The 25,566-nt window shown below is 40.9% G+C and overlaps 1 pseudogene across 1 annotated transcript; it reads left to right on the forward strand.

Annotated features, from left to right (window-relative positions):
• Nucleotides 1–5,648: 5,648 nt before the first annotated feature.
• On the forward strand, nt 5,649–22,819 carry LOC308353348 (large ribosomal subunit protein eL30-like; annotated as a pseudogene). Its single transcript has 3 exons — nt 5,649–5,713; nt 7,231–7,314; nt 22,404–22,819. The product of its transcript is annotated as a large ribosomal subunit protein eL30-like (transcript).
• The last annotated feature ends 2,747 nt before the right edge of the window (nt 22,820–25,566 follow it).

Here is a 25,566-nt window from a genome sequence, read left to right on the forward strand (position 1 = left end):
CTGTCCTACTTAATTCATTGGTCAACACATGTTTACCAAACATCACATGTACCTTATCAGCACAGTAACTCATTTAAGAGAAGGAGGAGGAGAGAGAGAGACAGAGACAAGAGCAAATGCTTATTAGGTACATACTGTGGAAAATCGAAATAATCCTTGCGTGCAGTGTCTTATAATTTTATCAGGGTAAGGACGTTTTCTGCTAATTTAATTAACAAAAGAATTATTAAATAGTGATATGGTCGAGTCATCTCTGGGTGATAGGATTCCAGATCATTCTTAATTTCCTTATAGTTCTGTGTTCTTTTTTGTTTTGTTTTGTTGTTTTTTAAAGACTTTATTTATTTATTTGACAGACAGAGATCACAAGTAGGCAGAGAGGCAGGCAGAGAGAGAGGAGAAAGCAGGCTCTCCACGGAGCAGAGAGCCCGATGCGGGGCTAGATCCCAGGACCCTGGGATCACGACCTGAGCCAAAGGCAGAGGCCTTAACCCACTGAGCCACCCAGGCGCCCCTAGTTCTGTGTTCTTTTTCAAAAACTGTAAAGTGAGAGGTGCCTGACTGCCTCAGTGGGTAGAGCATAAAACGCTTGATCTTGGAATCATGAGATCGAGCCACATGTTGGGTGTAGAAATTACTTAAAATTTTTAAGAAATTCAAAAATTAAAAGTAAAAAAAGAAATTATGTAAAAATAAAATCTTTAAGAGAAAAATTATAAAATACGTACCTATTTTCCTATTTTAATATATTAATAAAAAGATCTTAGTTTACCAACATATTAACTAATAGAACACTGCCTGGAAAAGGCTCTAGTTTTATTCACCTTTCCTTAAAATATGTAATCAAAACAAATCTCAAAAGATAAAACTTAAAATATACTTTAAATATATTAGTTCTCAAAGAAATGATAGAATGTTAAAATTTTTAATTATCTCTCTTATGATCATTTGTGTCAAAAATACTATACTGTGCTTGAATTCTATTTCACAAAAAACGTAACATTCCACGCCCATTCAGAAACAACTTTGTAGGAATATACCAAGGAACTGTTAGCTGTGACTCATTCTGAGGCTTATTTAGAATGGAACTGAATGATGAATTAGGAGTCAGGCAAGAGACTTAACTTGTACTTTGTATTATCTGTGCTATATTTACATTATTTACTTAGGCATATGATATTTTCCTATCTTAAAAGAAAACCACTATCTTAAAAGAAAACCACTTTTCAAAAATGGGGACACCTAGGTGGCTCAGTGGATTAAAGCCTCTGCCTTCAGCTCAGGTCATGAGGGATCGAGCCCCACATCAGGCTCTCTGCTCAGCCTCCTCTCTCTCTGCCTGCCTCTCTGCCTACTTGTGATCTTGGTCTGTCAAATAAATAAATAAATAAAATCTTTTTAAAAAATGCGTTTGAAGATGAATTTTTAAGAAACAAATGAGAGACACCTGGGTGGCTCAGTCAGTTAAGCGTCTGCCTTCAGCTCAGGTCATGATCTCAGTGTCCTGGGACAGAGTCGGGCATCGCACTCCCTGCTCAGCGGGGAGCCTGCTTCCTCCTCTCTCTCTTTCTGCCTGCCTCTCTGCCTACTTGTGTTCTCTGTCTGTCAAATAAATAAGTAAAATCTTTTTTAAAAATTTTAAAAGAAAAGAAAAAAGAAAAGAAACAAATGACATTGACCCCTGTGACCTTTCCCCATCACTTCCCCTGGTCACACACATTTATCAACAAACACGAAAATACATACAAACACACACTGCAGCTCCAATGGAGCAGTTCCATTATCTACGCCAACCTCAAAAATAATAAGAAAGCGACTCCTGCTTCTCAACAAGATAGAGTAATAAGGCTCAGATCTATCCATCTGCATGAGTAAAAAAATAATGTGTGTAATAATTGTGCATGGAAGCTATGTTTTCCAGACACTGTATGTCAAGCCGTGCAGGATAGTCCCCGAGAGATAGGAAACAAACCAAATGAAGCCCTATCACCGTCCACGCTCACTACCTGGAAGGAGCTTCCATGCTGCCACTTAGGGTGGTGGAAATTAGTTAAAGCCCGAGTTTCCCTGAATGGAGGAAACAAGTGGATGCCCAAGGAGGTGAAGGTAGCAGCATTTCACAGGGCAGAGTACTGGAGAGGGGGGAGTGGCAGAGAGAGAGAGAAATCCGGAAGTCTGCAGAAGATTCCCCTTACATCCTCGGGTAATTAATCATCAGCACATTGGTGGCTAGATGAAACAATCTCGGGAGGTCATACAGTGACAGTAATAGTTAATAGTGGTATTTTGTTGTAACAGCCCAAAGAGACTAAGACGGAATCCCTTGGTTGTCTGCGATTTCTTTTTTTTTAAGATTTTATTTGTTTACTTGAGAGCAAGAGTGAGCAAGAGAGAGAGAGAGAGAGCACGAGCAGGGGGAGGGGGAGAGGCCGAGGGAGAGGGAGAAGCAGGCTCCAGGGGAGGCTGATGCGGGGCTCGATCCCAGGATCCCTGAGCCACAGGCAGACACTTAACCAGACTGAGGCATCCAGGCGCCCCAAATCATCTTCGATTTTAATGTACTCCTACTGCTAAAGCATCTGCCTGCATCTGAAGTATCAGCTGGCCAGTGAGGGTTTCAAGTTCTCACATGATGACATCACCTATAAGCTACTGTCACTGTGGAGCCTCAGTCTTAGGCAAAAAGGAGAAAAATGTTTGTCTTCACATATGGCATCACCATTCAAGTCAGCATATACACCCCTCCTCCAGGTTCTATCACTGCCACACTGCTGTCTCTACCTGACCTCCAAGGATGATGGACCCCACAGTGCCTGCCCTCTGGAGCCCTAGAGCTTACTCCTCCCCTCAACCCCCATGTCCCCATGCTCTGGGGAGTCCGTCTAGTACTTCTCGACTGAGCCCCGCACCCTCTTGCACCTTCCGGCTTCCCTCACCCTCACCCCAGGACAAGGTGCCCACTTGCCTGCAAACACCTGACATATTTTAGGCCCCTGGGAGTGGAATGCTCTTTCTTGTGTGTGAGTCTCCCACTTGACCTTCGGGTACTTAACCTACAAACAAATTTCCAAGAGCATGTTATGTACAAAAGTAGAGACTGCCTGTACTAGAAATAACAAAAATTGACCAAGAGAAACCTAATGAGGGACATGTTGTGTTTTCTTGTCAAGAGGAACACTTCCTGAAGGTATGAGAAAGAAATCAACCTGGCTTTAGAGGAAAAAAAAACCTGAATATTATTTATAATGCTTAGTGCCACTTGAATTTATATCACTAATTAAGGTTTGGTATGAACATGGTATGCCTAGAAGAATTTTTTTAAATATTTATTTAATTATTTGAGAGAAAGAGAGCACAAGCAGTAGGGAGGGGCAGAAGGAGAAGGAGAAGCAGGCTCCCCGCTGAGCAGGGAGACTGACCCCAGGACTCTGGGATCATGACCTGAGCCAAAGGCAGCCACTTAACCAACTGAGCCACCCAGGCGCCCCAAGAAGAATATTTTCAGTTAGGTGTTTTGATCATCCCTCTGACCTACACACTCAAAAAATTCCAGCACAGTTGCAAACTCTTGGTCAGGGAACATAGAATGTTATACACACATACATACGACTCACACAAGCTTACACACTCATTCCTTCGTTTTGCAGTTCTTAGATTTCCATACAGCTTTGTGAGTGGAATTCAGAATGGTTGGGGAAAAACATTGCTCTGAGCAATCTCTTGTAAAGAAGAAAAAAGCACAACCATAACCCCACAGAATGAGGCATTTGGCTGCAAACTCAAATTTAGTCTCCCTCTCTTAACAGAGTTGAGGGAGGGGGCGGGGGAGCAGCGATAGCTGGCTCAGTGAGTGGGGTGCACTACTCTTGGTATTGGGGTTGTGAGTTCAAGCCCCACACTGGGTGTAGAGATTACTTAAAAATAAAAAAAATTAAAAAAAAAAGAATTTGAGGCTTATTATAAATGGCAAGGCAGTATGTTCTCTGTGTTGAATGAAACTGAATTCCCTGCGAAGCTTCCAGGGGAAGCAGTGACCCACCTCACATACACAGTCCCTGACCTCAAGGCTCTTGAACACTAATGAGACTCCAAGAGGTAAAAGGGGAGGCAGAAAACCCAAGGGACGCTCCCCTAAATGTGTGCTTAGTTCACCTAGAAACTATCTAGATAATCTGAAATAATTGGAGTTGAAACAATACAAACTATAATCAAAGGACGCCATTTTACAGGTAAGGACAGGGTGCCTGGGTGGCTCAGTCCATCAACTCTTGATTTTGGCTCAGGTCACGTTCTCAGGGTCTTGAGATCGAGGCTATTCACTGGACATGGAGCCTGCTTAAGATTCTCTCTCCTGAGGCTCCTGGGTGGCTCAGTCAGTTAAGGTCTGCCTTCGGTTTGGGTCATGATCCCAGGATCCTGGGATCAAGTCCCACATCAGGCTCCCTGCTCGCCACAGGAGCCTGCTTCTTCTTCTCCCTCTCCCACTCCCACTGCTTGTGTTCCCTCTTTTGCTGTGTCTCTCTGTCAAATAAATAAATAAAGTCTTTAATAATAAAAAAAAAAAATTCTCTCTCCCTCTCCCTCTGCCTTCACCCCCTAAACCCCCAAAATAAAATACAACAAAGGTAAGTCCAAATCACAATGGTTCCCTGGTGGAACAGTGAAATTCTTCCCAGTAGCTGGCTTAAAATAATCTACAATTGCTCAGTTATTTTTGCCCAAGGGCAGACACCTGGATCTGGCATCCATTAGAGAGTCATGGGTTCCTGTGATTCTGGGGGCGACTTGGGGGTAGAACATAGGGCTTGTCAACAATATGAACTCACAGAAGGAACATATGACTAGCAATTTCATCATATCCTTTAGGGCACACACTGTGTCAGAGGGGAACACTGTGCTGAACACTTAGCTCTCTTTTCCACAGAAGAAAACAAATATGGCCGGCCTCCTGGTGTTTCCTCTTACCCCATCCTGCACACGTTCTTTAAGTTGCTTTGGAAGTACAAGATGTTCTTGTGAATATGTGGGTTGTGCCATAGTCAGGAAGTCAGCAAGTGAAGTGTCAGCACTTCCCTCTCCAACACTAAATTCATATTTCTCCACTCAGTCTTCCAGGGGCTCTGTCATCTGACCTCACTTCTTGGTGTTCCCATCTCTCAGTTGAGTCTCCTCACTCACTCAGATGCACCACTTCCAACCTGGGAACTCCTGCCCAAATTGTCCCCTTCTCCTGGAAAGTCCTTCCCCCTCACTACTCCACAATCCCTTCAGCTGCCCTTAACCAATAACATGGATACCCATGTTCTAGAGAACACATCAGTCAGTCATCCAGTGTTTCTCCAAAACCATTTTAAAAACTGATGTTTGGGGACACCCAGGTGGCTCAGTCGGTTAAGCATCTATACTCGGCTCAGGTCATGATCCCAGAGGTCTGGGATTGAGTCCTGCTTTGGGCTCTCTGCTCAATGGGGAGCCTGCATCTTCCTCTTCTATTTCCCCTACTATGTTCTCCCTCAATCTCTCTGTCAAATAAATAAATTAAATAAATAAATAATAAAATAAAAAATAAAATTAAAACAAATAAATAAATAATTAAAAAAAAAAAAGGCATTGAGTAGGAAGAATTCACCAGGCCCTCTTGGGTGGAGATGGGTTTCCCTGAGGGACTAGCAGATAGCAAAGCAGTGACATATGAACAGCGGCTATGGGTCAGGTCTGTAGGTGGTACTATTTGTATGAACTCTGTTGCATTAAGCATGAGAGACTAACAGAAGGTCCAGACCTTGTGTGGCATTTTGGAGTTTGGATGACAGCCTGCTCTGCCTACTAGAACTTTATGATGGTAGGGTGGTGTCCCGGTGGCTCAGTTGGCTGGGCACCTGCTTTCGGCTAGGGTCATGATTTCAGGGTCCTGGAATCGAGTCCCACATCCGGCTCCCTGCTCTGTGGGAAGGCTGCTTCTCTCTCTGCCTCACTTTCTCACTGTTTCTCATGAATAAATGAATAAAATCTAAAAAAAAAAAAAAAAGTAATGTGAGGAAACCATTTTAAAAAAAGTTTAACAAAAAAAAAAGAACTTTGTGATGGTAGAAATTAAGGGGATGGTTCAAGCAAGACAGTGGGTGGGCATTCCAATGGCAGACTCACATCTGAAGGGGAGGTCTTGGACCTCTATTACAAGTTTGGGAAATCAATGTTTTAACTTGAATAAATATTTAAAATCTGCTTGTCTTTCTTTCTTTCTTTTATTTTTTTTAATGATTCTCAATTCTGACAACCTTTTCGTGTTCATAGACCAATCACCAGAGCAGAGCTTCTTCTAAATGCTGCAACTAAGGATACAGAGATTCCATTTGTGCTGTTGTACCGATCAGTAATATGGCTTACCCCGACTTAAAAGGGAAGTGGAGCCCTGCCCCGCCCTTGTTAAAAAATCTCACTTCTGATCCACTCTTCTCAATCTGCTGTTCACTCCTAGACTGTCTTGGTTTCGACCCCCCCGCCCCAGCCTCCAACCCCTATCCTTGTTTGTAGCTTTCATCTTTGTCTTGAGCTCAATCCTGTCTTACTAGCTGCATCCTCGACTTCTCCAGACAGAATTTCTTTTTTTTTTTTTTTTTAAGATTTTATTTATTTATTTGACAGAGAGAGACCTGGCCAGAGAAGGAACACAAGCAGGGGAGTGAGACAGGGAGAAGCAGGCCTCCCACTGAGCAGGGAGCCCCATGTGGGGCTCGATCCCAAGACCTCGGGATCATGACCTAAGCCGAAGGCAGATGCTTAATGACTGAGCCACCCAGCACCCCTCCAGACAGAATTTCTACCTTGCTCTGTCATCCCAGGAGACTGGGCAGAAATCCATGGGCAGTCCAAAGTGCCAGCCCCACAGGGGGGTCCCAGCAGGGTGGCTCCAGCTCCTGAAGAAGGTCAGGGAAGAGGAAGAAAGAGATCCTGGGATGGTGCCCTGGTTCTGTCTCAGATGATTCAATGGGCAGAGGTGACAAGAGAGGATCCTGGTCCCCAGAGCGGAAACATAGGAAGACAGATATGGGAAAGAAGTTAATGAGTTCAGTTTTAGGGGTATTAATTTTGAAGTGTTTCACATCTCCCTCTTGAAATCAGTATAAAAATCAGATACCAAAACCTGGTACGCAGCAGCCTGGTGTTCCTCTAGGACCCCTTCCCCAACATCCCTTCTTCCCAATCGACTATTCTTCCCATTACTTCCAGTTTACGTGTGTCATCGCACTTGCCAAACCTGTGTGAGCTGCTGGAGCTGCCTTTGTCTTTGAACCCCACCACCAGCCACAGCACGTAATGTGTAGTCTGTGTTACATTAAGTGGGACGGATATCAGTGAAAATTCATTGAACTGGTTACCATGAAGAGACCAGAAGTACAAGGATTAGGTTTGAACAAGGACAAAAAAGAGGATACTTTTTCTATAAAAGAAAGGAAAGGCACATTGTAGCTGTTCCCCCGAAAGCTGACATTGTTTTACACCCTTCAACAAATGAAGTACGGGTTTATGATTCACTTTTATTAGGGAAAGTCCTAAATTGGCTAGTCACACATTTGGGAAACCGAGTCAGTGTCAAATTCCTTGTGGCATGCTTTAAATTTATAAGCACAATGCTGACTCAATTATAATACTCAACAGACAGGTAATCTTGCATTTAGGGAGCTCCCAGTTAATAGCCCCTGAGTGAATGAAGAAAAAAAACTTCTGGCTTGTCCAAGGGGTATGGGCACTAAAGGCAGAGAATCAAAGGAAAAACATATTCCGGTTAAAAAGATTTACTTTAGCCACCACAGGCTTACTTTCCTCAGGAACACCCCTAACAGCTGAGTGTAAACTAGTGTTTTATTAACTTACTCAAAGTGTCGAGGCGTAATTTAAATTTTAACAGGATAAAGCTCAGCAAATGGTAGTTGATCATTTCTTACTTACATAAACACAGAGCGAGATGCAATAGGACTATCTCTTCTGGGAAATATCCATGATAACATTTTGTATCCCTTTGCACTTAGACAAATTTGGGGGTAAGATATGTAATTATTTACAGAGTAATTTTTTTTTAAAGATTTTATTTATTTATTTATTTGACAGATAGAGATCACAGGGAGGCTGAGAGGCAGGCAGAGGGAGAGGAAGGGAAGCAGGCTCCCTGCTGAGCAGAGAGCCTGGTGTGGGGCTCGATCCCAGGACCCTGGGATCATGACCCGAGCCAAAAGCAGAGGCTTCACCCACTGAACCACCCAGGCACCCCTACAGAGTAATTTTTAAACAAACTTTTCCATATTTTTGTTTTGATTATTTTGTTCTTTGGGTAATCTTTATTTGGTTCAAATTCTGTCGTTAGTCCCATAAAGCCACGTAGGGCAAGAACTCAATTTACAAGATCATGGGCATATATTCAACAGAGAAGTCAACCCACCTGTTCTCAGATGCCCTGGCTGCTACTGTGGAAACGAGTAAACCCAGATTCAAACACCATGGTGCTCTGCTCAGTGATAAGAGTCTCCTTTCACAACTCCTCCCCTGGGCATGGAACTGTCTTCATGCCTATAAATCACTGTCAAGTGGTTAAACATTGCTCTTCTCTCATTAGGTTTTTAAAATTAAAATGACTTTATTTCTTATTATGAAAGCAATGTCTTGCATGATAGAAAAATCTGGAAAGGCAGATAAGTAAAGCAAAGCAAAGAAAAATACCCTTGAGGTAATTGGACTTCTTGCTAATAGGTCATCCGGTGAGATGGGGATGGAGATACACTGCTGACTGGCATAGACAAGAAATGTCTGCCAAAAAACACTGAGGATAAAGGTCTAGCAGTGAGTGTGCCTGAAATGTGCTAGGAATCCAATCCTGGCTCACATGTCAGAGCAGCTCTCAGTCCCAAGACCAGTTTTGCCACATACTAGTGGTTAAGAGACATCCAAATGAGTGTCTGCCTCTTCAAGAACTTTGTAATTTGTGGCATACCGTAGACACCCAATAAATGTTCAATGAATATTAGCCAAATTGTTTTAGGAGACAGTGAACCATTTCTCGTAATGTTGTCATTGGTCCACATATATTTTAATGATAATTTCTCTTCAAGGTAACTCCCTTCAGATTTTGTCTTTTATTTCATAGCCTCAAGATTATTCATTTTGGATAAAGCCAAAAGTTGCTCATAGCTGATTTTAGAAAATCCTGGAAGGGCCCAAAAAGTTTTGGAGAAGCCACAGTATGAGCCCAGGTTACTACAATGCTTTTTTTTTCCCCCATTACTGGAAATGTAATGGTACATTACATTACTCACACTTGAAAACAATGGGTTGATTACACAAGATGGTCTGTTCTGATTGGTTACGTGTGCTACCAGGATGAATTCTCAGTTGTCACAAAAGCTCTTCAACATGGGTTCTGCCTATGATTTTAACAACTCAGGGGTTTGGAACAGTGTTCTGCCACAGACTTCATTATGTTTTTTTCCAGGTCATGGCAGAAAACCCTTTTTTTCCCCAACTTCCATTAAAATAAGAGGAGGGGCACCTAGGTAGCTGAGTCCATTAAGTGTCTGCCTTCAGCTCAGGTCAGGACCGAGCCCCATGTCAAGGTCCCCACTCAGCACAGAGTCTGCTTCTTCCTCTCCTTCTGCCCCTCCTCCTGCTCATGTGTTCTCTCTCTCAAATAAAAAATTAAATTAAATTAAATTAAATTAAATTAAATTAAATTAAGGATATTTTTGGCTACTCTGTTCATCCCTCAAATGAGTGGCCAAATCTTCACAGAAATATTTCCCAAAGCTTTTTTCCAAATAAAAAAAAAAAGTTTCTTTAAATTTAGTTCTTATCGTTCTTTTTAAATTATAATTGTTTAGAGCACCTGGGTGGCTCAGTGGATTAAGCCTCTGCCTTCAGCTCAGGTCATGATCTCAGGGTTCTGGGATCCAACCCCACTTCGGGCTCTCTGCTCAGCAGGAAACCTGCTTCCCCTCTCTCTCTCTCTGCCTGCCTCTCTGCCTACTTGTGATCTCTGGCTCTCTAGTAAATAAATAAACAAATATTTTTAAAAATAAATAAATAAATTATGATTGTTTGATATTCACTCTTGTGGGGGAGGAAAAAAAACTTTTCCCTCTGCTTTTTAGGTTCAATAAATGGGGCCCTGCAAATTAGACTGAAAAAAGAAAATAGAATAACGGGAGAAAGAGATTACTATGTATGCATACGGGGATGGATCTTACGGAATGGAATGAAAACCCCAAAAGCCCTAGATACTTATATACCATTTTAACAAAGGGCAATAAATTTTTGAAAAAGAGAGATAGAAAAAAAAATGATTCCTTCTAGGGACAGTAAATTGTGGAAGGTAAATATACACGGAAACTAATGGAAGATAAGGGTCATTTTAATAAGATTTTGTGTGCAACTCCATCTAGGTGCCTGCTTTCCATCTGCGGAATCTTTCCATTTGTGCAAGTTTTCTGCAAAACTTCGCAGGAGAGGGGGTTTATGGCAATCCTCATTTTTCAGAAGTTTCTGCTCTTAGACAAAGGAAGTTCTGAGGAGGCTTCTCTCTGCATCTATTGATTCTCAGCTGTCTTCAGCTCAAAGTAAATATGCAAAGGTGGCGTCCTTGGAGATGGGGTACTCTGATTCCTTTCACTCTCATAATTAGTCATCTATTTGAATACGCTGAACCTCAGAGAATGGCTTTCTACAATGTCAGAGACATTTTCCCCATCACCTTTTTAGAAAGAAGTTCCCTAGTTACTTTTAATCACTTATGTTGGCTTCAGATCTTTGCTTTTCATCTTAATTGTCTTATTCTAAAGTGTCTAGTGTCTTGCAGGTAATATCCCACAGAACTGTGTATTCCTTCATTCAAATACCAATTACTCATAGAACTCAATTACTAATATAAATTATGCATGTCCATTCACCATAGGACCTAGAACAACCCAGAGCAACAAGGGAGTGTCTCACTGGGTCACACTCTCACTAGGACCACACCTTCTTGGCTTTTATAAACCATGTTGGAAGCTTATTTCTTGAGAAATATAACTTAAATGGGGAAACTTCATACTTTGTCAACAATTCTCAATAGACTTTCTTTACTCTCAAAATATCTGCAATCAGTTTCATTCCTACTATATAGTATTATGGGACGAAAATAGCCATGAAGGACTAAATAACAACGCTAGCCTGGGTTGTCTTTGCATACAGTAAATCAGTTTGTAAGGAAATCATAGTAGAAACAACAGGTCCTAGGGCACCTGGGTGGCTCAGTGGGTTAAGCCTCTGCCCTCAGCTCGGGTCATGATCTCAGGGCCCTGGGATCGAGCCCTGTATCTGGCTCTCTGCTTAGCAGGGAGCCTGCTTCTCCCTCTCTCTGCCTGCCTCTCTGCCTACTTGTGATCTCTCTCTCTGTGTCAAATAAATAAATTAAATCTTAAAAAAAAAAAAAGTAGAAACAACAGGTCCTGATTACAATGATCATTTGTCTATGGACATTGCTCAAAAGAAGAAATAACTTTCGGGCTACTCTTTGTTTGGCAGCATCAGTATCTGTGCTTGGAAGGTGGCAAGAAGGAAAACAAGTCTTGTAAGTCACAAGGTTTATAAAAATCTACTAAGTTAAAAAAGAAATCAGGACAGTGGTCACCTCCATAGAAGTAGGGGGCCCCATCATGAACTTCAGATGCATTATTAATTTTTATTTCTTAAGCTCCATGAGAAGAAAGAGAAGAGGAAGAAGGAGGAGTTTGTTATGGGGACAGAAAAATGGCCCAAACTGACTCTATCTTAGAGATTCTGATTCAATTGTTCTGAGTTGGAACTAGATTTGGCTTTTTTTGGTAAGTATCCAAGGGCAGCCAGAGTTGAAACAGCTCATTACAGAACAGAATAGCTGTTAACGTAATTAGGAAGGAAAAAAAATTGGTCAGTGGGGCCACCATTTAAAAGTCATTTCACGGGGCGTCTGGGTGGCTCAGTGGGTTCAAGCCTCTGCCTTCGGCTCAGGTCATGATCTCAGGGTTCTGGGATCGAGCCCTACATGGGGCTCTCTGCTCGGCAGGGAGGCTGCTTCCCCTCTCTCTCTGCCTGCCTCTCTGCCTACTTGTGATCTCTGTCTGTGAAATAAATAAATAAAATCTTTTAAAAAATTGAAAATTAACAAAGAAAAAGTCATTTCACTTGCCATTTGCAAAGATGTGGGTGGAACTAGAATGTATTACACAAAGTGAAATAAGTCAGATAGAGAAAGATAAATACATTATGACTGCACTCCTGAGTGGAATGTAAGAAACAAAACAGATGAATGTATGGGAGCGCGGGAAAGGAAAGAGGGAAACAAACCATGAACGACTCTTAAAGATAGGGAACTAACGCAGGGTCGATGGAGGGATGTGGGTGGGGGATGGGCTAGGCGGGTGATGGGTATTAAGGAAGACACTTGGAGCACTGGGTGTTGTATGTAAGTGAACCGAATTCTACTCCCGAAACCAACATTTCATTATATGTTAGCTAATTAGATTTAAGTAAAAATATGAAAACGAAATAAATAAAAGTCATTTTAACTATCTGTCATTTTTGCAAAACCAAAAGCAATCAATGTCATATTTGTTTTTGGTTTTTTTTTAAAAGATATTTATTTATTTGTCAGAGAGAGTGAGCACAGGCAAACAGAGTGGCAGGCAGAGGCAGAGAGAGAAGCAGGCTCCCCGATGAGCAAGGAGCCCGATGTGGGACTCGATCCCAGGATGCTGGGATCATGGACCTCAGCCGAAGGCAGCCACTTAACCAACTGAGCCACCCAGGCGTCCCATCATATTTGTTTGTTTGTTTGTTTTTTTAAAGATTTCATTTATTTACTTGACAGAGAGAGATCACAAGCAGTCAGAGAGGCAGGCAGAGAGGGGGAAGCAGGCTCCCCGCTGAGCAGAGAGCCCGACAAGGGGCTCGATCCCAGGACCCTGGGATCATGACCTGAGCTGAAGGCAGAGGCCTTAACCCACTGAGCCACCCAGGTGCCCCTCATATTTGTTTTTTAAAGTGTTTTAAATAGGATGCCTGGGTGGCTCAGTGGGTTAGGCCTCTGCTTTCGGCTGGGCTCATGATCTCAAGGTCCTGGGATCAAGGCCCACATGGGGCTCTGCTCAGCAGGGAGCCTGCTTTCCCCTCTCTCTCTGCCTGCCTCTCTGCCTACTTGTGATCTCTGTCTGTCAAATAAATAAATAAAATCTTAAAAAATAAAATAAATAAAGTGTTTTAAATAAAAGGGTCCTAGCAGTCTGCATCGGGGGAAAAAACAGATCTAAATTGGATGCTTTATAGATTCACCAATGTGATCTAATACAACCAAAGCAAAGTGTATGGACCCCCTTCGACAAAAAAGAGTTCAACTGGTGAGACATTAATCAGTGGGAAGAACTACTGTATAAGCAGTTCTTATGCTTGGGAGTTTCCCAATTGGAAAAAAAAAAAAGGAGAAGGAGGGGGAGGGGGAGAAGAAGAAAGAAAGAAGGTAGGAAGGAAGGAGGAACAATTATTTCTAGGGACAGTGGGTACCTGGGTGGCTCAGTCCTTGGGCATCTGCCTTCTGCTGAGGTCATGATCTCAGGGTCGTGGGATGGAGCCCCGCATCAGGCTCTCTGCTCAGCCGGGAGTCCGCTTCCTCCTGTGCCCCTCACCCTGCTCCTGCTTTCTCACTCTCTCTGTCATTCGCTCTCAAACAAATATATTTTTAAAAAAATTAAAAATTTAAAAAAAGATTTACCCATGTTGATCCGTGCAGCTATAGGTCATTCATTTCATCACTGTTCAGTATCCTTTTATATGAATGTATTAGGATTTATCCATTCTCCCCTTAACGAGTATACAGATTGTTTCCAGGTTCTTGTGATTACAAGGAACCCTTTAATGAACTTTTAGGCACATGTCTCCTTGAGAAAGGAAAGAAGAGTTTTTTTGATGATACATAGTTAGAAATGGATTTTTTTGCATTGAAGGATATGAACATTTTCATTTTCATTCAACTAAATATTGTCAAATTACCCTTCAAACTGGTCACACAACTTTACATATGCCCGAGCACTGTGTGAGAGTACTTAATGTTCCAGTGCAGGTTACCAACCTTTAAAAGTTTTGTCTAATTTTGCCTCTTTAAAAATGTTGCTTATGAAACAGTATCGGTTTGGGTTTTTTGGTTTGGTGTTTCTTGATTTTTTTTTTTTTTTTTTTTTTAGTTTGGGTTTTTTTAATTTGCACCTTTCTGTTTATAACTGAGGCTGGTTGTGTTTGCATACATTGATTTGCTTCTCTTGCTTCCTCTTTCAGGAATCACTTATTTACTTGCTTTGCCCATTTTTATATAGGATTTCTCTTCCTTTTTAAATTGACTTGCACAATTTCAAGAGGTATTCTGGATACTATCACCTTCTCAATTGTGTGTGAGTTGTAAATATCTTTGTCCTATTTGTGACATCATTTCATTCAGATTTGAGGTCTTTTTTGTCCAGAAGTTTTCATTTTATTTTATTTTATTTGTTAGGATTTTATTTATTTATTTAATAATATTTATTTATTTATTTATTTATTTATTATTTATTTATTATTTTATTTATTTATTTATTATTTATTTATTATTTTATTTATTTATTTATTTATTTATTTAATTTATTTAGAGAGAGACACAGCAAGAGAGGGAACATAGGCAGGGGGAGTGGGAGAGGGAGAAGCAGGCTTTCTGCTGAGCAGGGAGCCGGGTGCAGGGCCTGATCCCAGGACCCCGGGGCCATGACTTGAGCCGAAGGCAGACACTTAACAACTGAGCCACCCAGGAGCCCAGAAGTTTTCATTTTAGTATTCAAAATGCTCAAAACTGATGGCTACCAGAGGGGAGGGCCAGGGGCAAAGTAGGTGATAGGGATTAAGGACTGTACTTGTCGTGATGAGCACTAGATGTTGTATGGAAGTGTTGAATCACTGTATGTACAACTGAAACCAATATTACACTATACATTAACTAACTGAAATTTAATAAAAATATTCAAAATATTTCTGCCTGCCTCTCTGTCTACTTGTGATCTGTCAAATAAATAAACAAAAATCTTTTAAAAAAATTCAGAATGTTCTTTCAAAAGTCTTTCCCTCCATGTTTTATGCTTATTGCATCTCATCTAAGAAATACTTTCCTACCCTGACAGACATAAATATATTCTTCTATATTAACGTCTAAATTTTCTTTTTTTTTTTAATTTTATTTATTCATTTGAGAGAGAGAAAGAGCACGAATAGGGGGGGAGAGGCAGAGGGAGAAGCAGACTCCCCACTGAGCAGGGAGTCAGATATAGGGCTCAATCCTAGGACCTGGAAATCATGACCTGAGCCAAAGGCAGACACTTAACCATCTGAGCTACCCAGGTGCCCCTAACTTCTAAATTTCCTAAAGCTTTGCACCTAACAATTAAATCTTCAATCCTTCTATAATTTATCTGCTTATGGTGTGAAGTGACGATCTGATTTTTTCCCGTATATGTAACATATTATTCCAGCACCATTCATGGAAGAGTTTAATGGTCTATAACAGTAACTCTGTCACATCAGGTTTTCAGCTTCCTCCCCTCCATAGGTCATTACTTTTCTTAATTTCCTATGTATCTTTCCAGAATCTCTCTCTCTCTTTTTTAAAGATTTTATTTATTTATTTATTTATTTATCACATAGAGAGAGCACAACCAGGAGAGTGGCAGGCAGAGAGAGAGGAAGAAGCAGGCTCCCCGTCAAAGAGGGAGCCCTATGGGGGACTCGATCCCAGGACTCTGGGATCATGACCTGAGTCGAAGGCCCCGCTGAACCGATTGAGCCACTCAGGCGTCCCTCTTTCCAGAATCTCTTTATGCATATACAAACAAATATAAATATGGATCTTATTTTTCACTTTTTTCCCTCAAAACAGTGTCCTCCACCTTTTTTTCATATATAATATATTTTAAGGCTCTTTGCACATCAACTTGTAGATAACATCCTGATTAATTTCACGTGTCATCTTATTTTATGTATGTATGTTTAGCCAACCTGCCCTTGATAGACTTCGGGTTGTTTTCTACCCTTTCCTTTAGCAAAAGATGTAAACATCTTTTTTTCCATGGGTAAGAATATCTGTAGCATAAATTTCTAGAAGTAGAAATGCTGGGTCAAAGGCTATAGGTGCTTGTATGTATTTTATATGTATGTATAGGCTATAGGTGACTGTTTGTATTTTGGTAGATGTTACCAAATCTTGCCGTAGGCATTGTGTTGGTTTACACTCCCACCAGCCTGTATCACAATGCCATTTCCACACAGTTTTCCCACAGAACACGTTATCAGACTCTGGGTGTTATGGCAGTCTGACAGATGTTCACATTCCTTGCTCCTTCTTCTGTTGGGTTACTAGTTTTTGTCCTCTCGATTTCTAGGAGCTCTTTATATTCCTTTTAGTATATTATCCATAATATAGGTTGCAAATGTTATTCCCCGACTGTCTGTCTTTTCATTTTGTATACTTTATTTTTTTGCTTTGGGTTTTATTTTCATGCAAACTTTGCCTTTATGTAATCAATTTAAGAAACTTTTCTTTTATACCTTCTGGATTTTAAGTCATAGGCTGAAAGGGCTTTCTCACTTCAAGGTTTCAAAGGATTCCCTCCTGTTTTCTTCTAGAACTTTCATGGTTTTATTTTTCACATTTAAATATTATATCCCCGAAGGCACCCTGTGGTCAAGGGTTGCAGTCTTGATTTCAGCTCAAGTCATGATCTCAGGGTTGTGAGACTGAGCCCATATCAGGCTCCATACTGGGTGTGGAGCCTGCTTAAGATTGTCTGTCTCTGGGTCACCTGGATGGTTCAGTCGGTTAAGTGTCTGCCTTTGGCTCAGGTCATGATCCCAGGGTCCTGGGATCAAGTCCCATATCTGGCTCCCTGCTCAGCTGGGAGTCTGCTTCTCCCTCTGCTCCTCCCTCTGCCCCTCCCCCTGCTCATGCTCTCTCTCCCTCCCCACAAATAAATAAATAAATAAATAAGGTCTTTAAAAAAGATCATCTCTCTCACTCTTCCCCTACCACTCCTCACCCTAATAAATAAACAAATATCATAGCCATTAAATAGTATGCCTAGGAATTTATCATGGGATAAGTTGTGAGGTATGGCACTAACTCCTGTATTTTTCAGATGCTAGTATTATGAGGCTTTATAATATGTTTAATATCCTGTATTGTTATTTTTTTGTCATTGCTTCTCTTTTCAGGTTTTTCTTACTGTTTTGTACATACAATTTAGGATCAAGTTTTCCAAACTAAAATATTTTCAACAAACTTATTGAAATGTTTTTGGGGACTGAATTAAATTTATAAACTACCTTAGGGAGAATTAAGGTATTTATGGTACCAAGTCTTCTTTTACATCTTTAAGAATTTTTAAAAGTTTTCCTCAGGGGTGCCTAGGTGATTCAATCTGTTAAGCATCTACCTTTAGCTCAGGTCATGATCTCAGGGTCCTAGGATTGAGTCCTGCATTGGGCGGCGGTACACACTTCTCCGTCTCCTGCCTTCTGTTCCCCCTGCTTATGTTCTCTCTCTCTGTCAAATAAATAAATAAAATCTTAAAAAAAATTTTTTTCTTCATATAGGTCTTAGACATTTTTTATTTAGTTTATTCCTAGGTATTTTAATTTTGTTTTTGTTGTTGCTATTGTAAATGAGGTTTTTCTTCTGTTTGTCTGACTGTGGTGTGTGTATATATATATATATATATATATATATATATATATATATATATGAAGCTACTAAGCCTTTACCTAACTTATTTTACTTGGTAGTTTCTTATTCAATTATCCTGAGTTTCCCAAGTGTATAATCATAACATCCACAAATAGTAATAGTTTTACTTTTTCCTTTCTAGTTTCTACCTCTCTAATTTACTTCTCTTGTCTGACTACATTAGCTAAATTCTTGGGCACCCTGTTACATAACAGTAGTGATAAGGCACATCCTTATCTTGTTCCTGACTTTAATGGAAATGTTTCTAAGTTCCACCATGAAGCAGGATGTTGGATTTTGAGCCGAGATCAATTCATTTTGCCATGTTAAGGAAATACCTGTTTATATCTATTTTATTCAGTATTTTTATTGAACATAGTTTTTTAATTTGGTCAAACATATTTTCAGCACCTATGAAGATAATTATATAAATTTCTCCTCATATTAATATAATGAAATATATTAAAATTTTACCAATATTGAAATTTCTAGAATAAACTGTATCCCAAATTTCATTTCCTCCTGCTTTCTGGCCACATCCTCCTTTTTCTCCTCCATCTCCTTCGTAAGTTCTTATATTTCTGATTTGGGTCCTCTTTTAGAGAAGCAATTTCATATATTTTTTAAAAGTTCATAGCAAAATGTTTGGCGACTATTTTCAACATTATTTTTTGTTGTGTCTTCTCTGGTTAGTTTTGCTGCTGTTTCTCACCTTTTATGATTTCAGTATCTCAGTTTGGGTGTCATGGCTTTTTTGTGACTCAGTATGGAATGAGTTGAGTTTCCCCGGCTCAGCTATTTGCAGTAATTATTTTCAGAGAGTCTATTTTTGCTAGCATTTTCTGAAGTGAGCTGTCTCTGAACCACTGCATTATTTTCCACATATCTTTGTTGCACTCCATGAAAACTTGCAACCTTTTCCAATTTTTTCTTTCATTGCTACACATTTCGTACTTATAAAGGCTAAATTTCCTGGATTAGCTACATTAACACGAATGAGGCTATTTTTTTCGCATTAATAAGATGCCCAAATAATTATTTTCTGGTTTTTAATGACTTGATGATGGGTGGGGAATGGTAGACGAGTCTTGTTTCCTTTGACAAAGTAGAAATAATTTTTTCCTCGAATTATAAAGTAAAATATTTTAATTTTTTAATGCAGATAATATGGAAACATGGCTCTGCAATTCTACCATGAATAATTTATTACCGTTCACATTTTGTTGTTTTAGGCTTTCAAGCTTTTTTCTAAGTATACTCTCAAAGTATACATGCTCACATGCATTTTTTTTAATGAAATAATAGTATGGATTCTGTTTTGTAGCCTGCTTATCATGGCCTTCTTTCTGCTAATAAATATAAACTATAGCTTTTCAGTGAATGCAGCATCATTTATATCACCAATCTTCTGCTGATATTTACTTAGGTGATCTCCTGTTTCCACTACTATAAATAATATTTCCATGAATATCTTTTGCTCTTGTCTAGTTGTTTTCTTTTGTTTTTATTGCAGTATATTTGACATGAAATAGCCTATTAGTTTCAGGTGTACATCATTATGATTTGGTATTTTTATCCACGGCAAAATGACCCCCACAATAAATCTACTCACCATCTATCAGCATACCAAGTTATTACAATAGTATTGACTATATTCCTTAGGTGTACACTGCATCCCCATGACTTATATCGTTTTAACTGGAAGTTTGTATCTCTTAATCCCCTCCATCTATTTTGCCCACCTCTAACTCTCTTCCCTCTGGTAACCAATAGTTCATTTCCTGTATCTATGAATCTGTTTGGGGTTTTTGTTTGCTTATTCATTTGTTTTATTTCTTAGATTCCACATGGAAGTGAAATCATATGGTATGTGTCTTTCTCTGTCTGACCTATTTCACTTAGCTTCATACCCTCTAGGCCCATCCTTGTTGTGGCAAATGGCAAGATTTTACTCTTTTTGATGGCTGTGTAATACTCCATTATAATATTTCACATGTCTTCTTTTTCACTTCATCTATTGAGGGCACTTCGGTTGTTTCCGTATCTTGGCTCTTATAAATAATGCCACAATGAACATAGGGGTGTATGCATCTCTCCGAACTGGAGTTGTTTTTTTTCCTTTGTATAAATACCCAGAAGTAGAATTGCAGAATCTTATGGTATTTCTCTTTTTAACGTTTTGAGGAACCTCCATACTGTTTTCTATGGCAGCTGTACCAAATTACATGCCCACCAACAGTGCATGGGGGTTTCCTTTTCTCTACATCCCCACCAAAACTTGTTATTTTTTTTGTCTTTTTGATAATAACCAATCTCGTTATTTTCCTAAAATACATTAATTATTAAGCAGAAAACCACTAAGTCAAAAAGTATAGCTATTCTATTTTTTAAAAATTTTATTTATTTATTTGACAGAGATCACAAGTAGGCAGAGAGACTGGCAGAGAGAGAGGAGGAAGCAGGCAGAGAGCCTGATGCCGGGGCTCGATCCCAGGACCCTGGGATCATGACCTGACCCAAAGGCAGAGGCTTAACCCACTGAGCCACCCAGGCACCCCAAGGTATAGCTATTTTAAAAGCAAATCACTGTTTATTAAATGTAACTTCAATTAAGCCTGAATATAACCTAACATTCATGTATTGATTTTTACTACTACAATAAATAGTTATAAAATGTTCCTACTCTAAAATAATTTATAAACAAATCTCAAATAAATGAGAATGCCTAATTCACAGAAAGTTTTTGTCCTCCCCTCTGAGGACAAAAGTTTCTCGTCCCCCCAAAACAAAAAATCCTGTTTTATGTTAAAGTCCATCTAATACTTCTGTCTTCCTAGAAAAAGAAATGATGTATTAGAATTAATTTCTTTACAATGTCTTTCAACAGTATAAAAAAGTCTAAGAGTAACCATAAAAAGACTTATTTTATTTTATTTTGAAGATTTTATTTATTTATTTGACACAGAGAGAGAGAGAATGAGAGAGGAAACACAAGCAGGGGAAGAGGCAGAGGGAGAAGCAGCCTTCCCATTGAACAGGGAGCCCCAGGACCTGGGATGACGACCTGAGCTGAAGGCAGACACTTAACATCTGAGCCACCCAGGTGTCCCAAGACTGTTTTTTTAAGTCAGGTTCATGAAGGTATAATCTGTGTACAGAAAATACTCTATTGAATGTACAGATTTATGAGTTTTGACATATGCATTCAGTCATGTCACCACAGTTGAGATATAGAACGGTTCCATCAGCCCAACAAATTTGCTCAGGCTTTCTTATTGGCAATCCCTCCCCAGCTCCAGGCCCTGGAAACAACTAAGATGATTTCTATTCAAACAGTTTTGCTTTTCCAGAATTCCAATTAAACAGATTCATACAGACTTTTGAAACTGGCTTCTTTTACTCTATAGATGGAGATATAAGAGTTGATATTGCAGTCCAGAATCTTCGGGGCATGCTGGTAGGCTGGAGACTCGGGGCGGGTTTCCATGTTTCAGTCTTGAAGCAGAATTACTTCAAGAAACTCAGCCTTTGCTCTTAAGAATTTTAGCTGATCAGGGATGCCTGGGTGGCTCAGTCTGTTAGGCACCTGCCTTTGGCTCAGGTCATGCTCACAGGGTCCTAGGATCGAGTTCCACATTGGGCTCCTTGCTCAGTGGGAAGCCTGCTTCTCCCTCTGCCTACTCTACCTGCTGCTGCCCCTGCTTGTGCTCTCTCTCTCTCTCTGACAAATAAATAAATAAAAATCTAAAAAACAAAAGTCATTAATGTAAAAAAAAAAAAAAAGAACTTCAACTGATCAGACAAGGCTATCACATTAAGGAAGGTATATGCATTATTCTAAATCTGTTGATTATAAGTGTTAATCACATTTTTAAAATATATTTGCAACAATATCTAGACTCGTGCTTAACCAAACAACTGGGCATCAGAACCTTGCCAAGCTGACACATGAAATTAACCATCACATACATAAGTGTACATTTAACTAACTATCCTCTCTGTTTTCTTTTTTTTTTTAAGGTTTTTTTTTTTTTAATTTATTTGACAGACATAGATCACAAGTAGGCAGAGAGACAGAGAGGGTGAAGCAGGCTCCCCACTGAGCAGAGAGCCCGACTTGGGGCTTGATCCCAGGACCCTGGGACCATGACCCAAGCCGAAGGCAGAGGCCTTAACCCACTGAGCCACCCAGGCGCCCCATCCCCTCTGTTTTCTAAAGTGGCTGTACCACCAGCAATGTATGAGTGTTCATGTGAGTGATTTTTTTAAAACCTTCATTTGTTCAATATTTATTACATACATACTATTTGCCATAAGCCCTGGAGATGTAAAGAAAGTGAATCAATGTTAACCTCAAACATCTGTAAACATCCAAATGAGTATTTTCTACTTCCGAGTATCAAGCATTGGAGGAAGTCCATACATTCTAACACAGGTTTAAAAGGTCGAGTTTGATGTTCAATGTTTCACAGCTCATAAGCCTAGTTTACTAGTCAGTTGATCATAGTCTTCAAAATTTGGCTGGCATTTACAAATTTAACCATATTATCTGTCTTGCTTCCAGACGTCTTGGCAGCTGCTTGTGGTTGACACAGTCCTGCACCTAAAGGAAGAGTGTGGCCGCAAAGAAGGTGAAAAAGGCACTGGAGTCAATCAACTCTAGGCTCCAACTTGTTATGGAAAGTGGAAATTACCTGCTAAGGTACAAACGACTCTGAAAATGATCAGACATGGCAGAACAAAACTGGTCCTCCTTGCCAATGACTGCCCAGTCTTGAGGAAATCTGGAATAGAAGATGGCGCCATGTTGGCCAAAACTGGCATCCATCACTACAGTAGTGATAATATTGAATTAAGCACAGTCTGTGGGAAATACCACAGAATACGTTCGCCGGCCACCATTGATCCAGGGGTTCTGGTATCATTAGAAGCATGCCGGAACAGATGGGTGAAAGGTAAATCATGCAAAATGTAACTTTAATAAAACTGGCCAGAGCTTGTCTAAAAAGAAAAGGAAAAATGTAACCATCTTATACATGCCCTCAGCAGAGACCAATATCTTAATTATAAGGATAAAACCAGAAAACCTAAAAAGGGTGGACCATCTTGACCATTATTTTTACCTCCCTCCATAGGAGGAGATGTCAGCTATTAATGAAGAATGGGGGGGGGGGGTTATGCATGTCAGCTATGCCTCATCAGGGAAGAGAGGAAAGAACAACTTCTTTTAGAGGATGGTGCTTAGCTCAGTGCCCAGCCATTCATCTCATTTCCATGGTAATACTGTCTCTCCTTCCCACTCCAGTGACCTCTGCCTACCTCAGCTGATGGACAGGCCCAGCAGCATCTGCATCAGAAGTCAAATAACACTTTCCAATAAAAACCTCAATGACGACCTCATACAAAAGGACTAGAACCACAAGGATCATGGGCAGTGGCTTTGAGAGAAATGAGCAGAATGAGCCCAACGTTTATGACTTTCACTTTTAGCATCATTTCACCCTTTAGCAACATGGGAAATCGATGACTCAGAAATCAGGAAGCTCATAGATGAGCAGGACTTAGCACCCAATGGGTAGAAGTACTAAGGAAGAAATAGAGCTGGAGCTTTCCCCCGCAAACTCGCCAGGTTCTCAGGACTGCTCCCAGCGGGCCCTCCCCAGGGCCTGGCCCCACAGTGCCTCAGTGCTTGTCCAAGAACTCCCTCCCTCTCTCCTGGGATTCTACCTATAACTCTTCTCTCACCTTCATTCTAAGGCCACCTGCTGGGGAACGCTCTCCCGGCCTATCTGCCCCCAGGGTGCTCCTCACCCACCCCATCGCTGGGGGTGGGCACTGAGGGTTCTTTCCCTATTATCTATTTTCATGTTCTATCATTTCCTCTTGTTATCATCCTATTCCCTATTCCCACAATTCCTTTAGGATTTTTTCCTCTTTCTTTCCCTTTGCTGCTCTTCTCCCCAGCTTAAGCCTTAAGTACCTTCACAAAGACAGACATGCTCCTTTTTCCAAGGGAAAGGCTCTGGGCTATGGTGGATGGCCAGCCACCAAAGTCCATGCCCTATAACATAGGCCCTAATATAAAATACTGGTGAATAGATATCCACAGTGGAAAGACGTCCCTTTGGGGCACCTGGGTGGCTAGGTCAGTTAAGCGTCTGCCTTTGGCTCAGGTAGATCTGGGAGTCCTAGGATCAAGTCCTGCGTCAGGCTCCCTCTCCCTCTCCCTGTCTGCACACTGCTCCCCCCCCCCCACCTTGAGCTCGCTCACTCTCTCAAAAATAAATAAATAAAATCTTTTTAAAAAATCACTCACACACACACACACACACACACACACTCACACACACAGAAGATGTACCTTCTTCAAAGACATAAGCCATCCTACTTTGTGGCTACACATAAAGGCACATTTACGTCAGCATTCTTGTTGGGTAGTCTTCACATGCCCATTTCTCCTTCTTCTTCACCAGCCTCACCCAAGTTTAGTAAGTGCAGCAGTGAGTCAAGCTATAGAAAACGACATTTCTTCACCAAGGATGACCAATGAGAGGTGAGTGGTTGTGAGTTGGGGCTTCAGGGAAAGCCCATTAAAGAGGGCTGGTCAGCTGACACCTGACATACACTTTTGCCTTTTCCCCTTTGCTATGGGTCACACTGTGCTCCCCCCCACCTCCCGCATTCATATGTCAAAGTCCTAATTCCTAAAACTGACTGTATTTGGACATAGGGTCTTAAAGCGGTAGTTAGGTTAAACCAAGGGTTATAAGCATGGCCCCTAATCCAATATGACTGGTGTTTTTAGAAGAAGAGGAGATTAGGACACAAACATGGATGAAAAGGGAAGACTGTGTGAGGACACAGGGAGAAGCCAGTCAATTACAAGCCAAGGACAAAGGCTCCAGAAGAAGCTAACTCCGCCCACCCCCTGATCTCTGACCTCTGGCCTCCAGCTGTGATATAATAAATTGAGGGGGGGTGCACCTGGGTGGTAAAGTTGATTAAATGACTGACTCTTGGTTTCAGCTCAGGTCATCATCTTAGGGTCCTGGGATGGAGCCCCCCACTGGGCTCTGCGCTCAGCTCAGAGTATATTTCTGCCTCTCTCTCTCCTTCTCCCCCAGGTTCCCCCAGTTTCAAGAAAATAAATACATCTTTGAAAAATAAATAAATAAATAAGTAAATAAATAGAGGTTTGTTGCTTCAGCCACCAAGTCTGAGGTACTTGAGGCAGCCCTAGGAAGCTAACACACCTTTCCCTGTCTTCCCACCTCAAAACAGGAGTCGTGGAATCAACCACAGAGCCATCTTGAAACCATGGAAACCCTCGTGCTCCTTGATCGGAATATGGAGCCTGGAGATAGAAGACCCCAGGACACAGACGACACCATGCAGCCCTCTAGCCTACATTGTCAACAGCTCTGTTGGTGCAGGTCTTCATATCAGCAGCCACACGCAATGTTTACCTCTTTACTAACTGGGCACTTTTTTTTCTCAGCCCCATCTCTAGCTTTCCTTACAAAATCCTCTCCCTCCCTTCATTCTGATTTTCCGGGACCCCCTCAGAAGAAAGCCGCACATGCAGCAACCTATTGGCTCCAGGTCCTTCCTCTCTGTTGTCTTCCCATGTGAACAGTCCCTAGTGTTAGGTCACCCGGAGGACCTCCCCCATGGCCACTGCAAGTGGCAGCTCTAAGAGATCTCTGAAACCAACGCCAAATGCCTTATTTCCCAAATCTAGCCCTCAGATGGCCTCTGCCCCTGACCCTGTG

Source organism: Martes martes (genome assembly GCF_963455335.1).
Source record: "Martes martes genome assembly, chromosome: 12".
Classification (NCBI taxonomy): Eukaryota; Metazoa; Chordata; class Mammalia; order Carnivora; family Mustelidae; genus Martes; species Martes martes.